This window comes from Lygodium microphyllum, chromosome 20 (assembly GCF_053477565.2).
Source record: "Lygodium microphyllum isolate KBCC chromosome 20, Lygodium_microphyllum_v1.1.10, whole genome shotgun sequence".
NCBI classification, from domain to species: Eukaryota; Viridiplantae; Streptophyta; class Polypodiopsida; order Schizaeales; family Lygodiaceae; genus Lygodium; species Lygodium microphyllum.
The window spans coordinates 25,100,316-25,103,898 of NC_141154.1; the positions used below are offsets into that span (position 1 = coordinate 25,100,316).

The window sequence follows — 3,583 nt, forward strand, 5'->3', positions numbered from 1 at the left end:
CTCTTAGCTCTTCGGATTCGGTAGTTGGAGAGAAGACTAGAGGATATTCAGCTAGCTATTGACAGGTTGAAGGTTGATAGACTAAGAAATAAGGACAGGTTTGACAGCAGGCATCGCTTGCGGCCTAGAGCAATAGAAGAGGGAGATTGGGTATTAGTCTTTGATAGTAGCCTTGAAAATCAGCATACTGCACTTCGGAAGATGGTGAGAAGATGGTTTGGGCCGTACATAGTCAGACATGTCTTTGATAATGCAACATATGAGTTGACAGAATTGGATGGGACAGTGCTTAGAGTGCCTATTGCTGGAAAAAGAATCAAGATTTTCAAGAAAAGAGATGATGAAGATTATGCATTGGAAGAATTTGCAAGAGAAGAGCAACGAGAAGAAACTCCAATGGAAGAGACAAATGATATGACAGATAATCTTGTTGATATACTGGAAATGCATAATGAAGAAATTGATTTGTTTGTGGATCTTGATGATAACGATCATGGGTAGTTGGCCCATCCGGAGGATGCGCAGAATTAGAGGGGGTGGATGCCGTTTTGCTGCGCATTCGAGGTGTGAAAACCACCCAAAAGTTGTGTGTGTGGGATTTGATACTTTGAACATATTTAGTTGTTGTGATTATACTTTTGTTCTGTGTAGGCAGTATAGTGAAGAGGGTTTGGAGCAAGAGGAACTTATCAATAATGCTCTAGTTGGCATGTCTTGCCAAGTGGTCAGTCAACCTAGATGAGGAGGTTTTGATCAACAGTTCACAGGAGCTTTGGGAGATGTGGCTGAGACAGGACAGTTGAGCAGAGCAATAGCACTGATCATAGGGCAAGCATTGCATTTGGATGCACAAAGTAAAGGTTGAGCATAGACGACCTCATGCCATTGCTTGGGACGGTATGATAGAGGCAGCAGAATATCAGCTTGGTGCTAATTTAATAGATACTTCAAAGTTTAAATGGGGGAACTTGGAGGGTGAACCACAGAAAAGAATAGCTGAGGTGGAAGAATCAACACATCAAAGAATGAGTCCTATTCATAGAGCTGAATACTCCAACCCTGTCATACATACTCTCTCCTTGGAGCACTCAAACCTTGGTGAGGGTTCTTATCCTGCAATACCTTTTGCTATTTTTGATGAGATTCAAGAAGGGTCACCTGCAGCACTTGATGACCTCATGTTCGGAGATTAGCTTCTCAAATTTGAAAGTGTAGAAGGTGGAGATCATCTTCTGCCAAGGCTTGCAAGTGAGGGCCAGATGAATGAAGGTAATACAGTACCTGTTATTGAGACAAGGGATTCAAGTGCACTCTTTATGTTTCACTATGTTGAGGTATCTTCAAAGTACTACACAGTTGGAATGCTGAGGCAAGAGTACATGTTCGTTCTATCTGCTCAAAAGGACTGCTGCCTAGCATTTATCTTACACGAATTGGCTAGAAATACGACAATGGTCTTTACAAGGGAGTGTAAAGCTACCAGAATATTGTCTTTAGTTCTCCGGTACCTAGGCTTGGGTGTGATTCCAATAAGTGGGAAAATGAGCCAGGCAAAAAGGTTAGGATTTTTGAATAAATTCAGATCTGGAGAGTGTGGAGTTTTGATCTGTACCGACGTTGCTAGTAGAGGGCTTGACATTCCAAATGTCAGCCTTGTGATCAATTATAATGTTCCTAAGTATCCTAAGGATTATGTACATAGAGTTGGGAGGACTGCCCGGGCTGGAAGGAAGCTTTTCTGGGGGAGAAAAGCCAAATTGGGGGCTGCTTTATTAGTGTGAAGGGGGGAAGCTGAAAAAGAAGGGAAAAATCGTAAGAGAAGGCGAAAAGCTATGGAACCGTAGAATCTTGACGAAGGAAAAATAGCCTATGGAATTAATGTCAGCACGTTGCTATTTTTTCTCTGGCTGATTGATCAGTTGAGGACGGATGTTCGATGGAGTGAGAGGGAGGCTATGCTCGGCTCTCCTGATCATGACCTTTGAAATTGCTACAACGGGACTTTACTTCTATGGCAGAGCAAACGACACAAAGAGACAGTGAAGGGGGAATTGTGCTCTTGGAACGCACGCCCATGGCTGCTCCTGACCCTTGCTGATGCTTCTCTATCCTTTGTATGCATCAGTCCAGGCCATCGAAAGCGAAACGGAAGAGGATGTCGTCGATTGGAAGGGGGGGCTTTTGTTCCCCTACTCGCCACTGGTTTCTGTGCGACTGAAATCCTTCGACAAGTTGAGCTGAAAATCAAGGAGCTATTCAATCTTTCCCCTACTCGCCACTGGTTTCTATGCGATTGAAATCCTTCGACAAGTTGAGCTAAAAATCAAAGAGCTGTTCAATCTTTCCCTACTGTAGGGCTCACCATCACATATGTTGACAAAGAAAATGACATCGTTACCTTGGCAGATGACAAATATTTGATAGATGCTTGCCTTGTGCAGCGTCTCAATCCACTTCGATTGGAAGTGCAAGTTTGTGATGATATCCCTAAATCGTCCTCTCGCAAACCATCTGAAGCCAATCCAAAAGCCCAGAGACCAATCCAAAACCAACAGGGGATTTCAATTTTGAGACATATTTGACTGCCATTTTCCATGAGCTGATGTAGTAGCTTTTGACTGGAATCTTTTGGGTATTGGAGTTGTTACCAGATATAACAGTTGTGGGGAATTGCTGCCAATTTGGGTACTGTGCTTACAGGCTGGACATGCATATTGAAGAACATTCCAGACATAGAGATGTCTAAAACAAAACTCCTTGTATGAAGAAAAAATTCCAATCATAGAAGTGACTGAAACAAAGCTATCTGTATGACATGTTGAAGCCTAAGGAGACAAGAAATTACTTTATACTTTCCCAAGAAGAAGAAGTATGCTTAAAATGTATTTACACAGATGGATAGGTATCCTAAAATTGGAAAGCCTCTTGTCACAGCTCCTATAACAAAATCCTGTGTATTAGTCTTTTGATACGGCCTTGTATCAATTTTGTGCTTATCAAGAAAGCTTTAAATCTATTTTATTATTATCCTTTCAAAGGCGTTTCCTACGCAAACCAGAGGCTGCTCGGGTTTCTTCTTCTTGTACCTTGTATTTATTATTGGCAGAAATAAAACAGATTCTTGGCATCATTTTCTCATCTTGCTTATTCACCTGTTTGATCTTTTATCCTGAAATTAGTCGAGGTATTCTATAGACACGACTTTGCTTTGCTTTGGCAAATCCTTCGACAACGCATGTCTCCAGATCAGCTCACGAGATTCACAGAGATGGCAGACCAGGAGTTGTCTCGTTCTTTGTCAGGGCGCTCTGCTAGATCTGCTTCAGCGCGATTAGATGCTTCAGCTTCTAGCAGACGATCTCGATGCTCACGACTTGGGCCAGAGGGAGGGACAGCATCAGGATCAGGGGGTGCTACTGTGGAGACATGGACGTGGTGTCTCCGTCTCATCGTTCAACTCGAGTTGCGTCACTTCTAGGATTTGTCACACCTGTGGGGACGTCTATTCCAATTACTCCAGCTTTTGCGTAGCCGTTAGCAGGTGGCACCCCTTTTGGTGGCACCCCTTTGAGTGGCACTCCGA

General features: G+C 43.1%; 1 pseudogene; it reads left to right on the top strand.

The window, feature by feature from the left end:
- Positions 1-1,259: 1,259 nt before the first annotated feature.
- On the top strand, positions 1,260-1,781 carry LOC148018756 (DEAD-box ATP-dependent RNA helicase 10 pseudogene; annotated as a pseudogene).
- Positions 1,782-3,583: the final 1,802 nt, after the last annotated feature.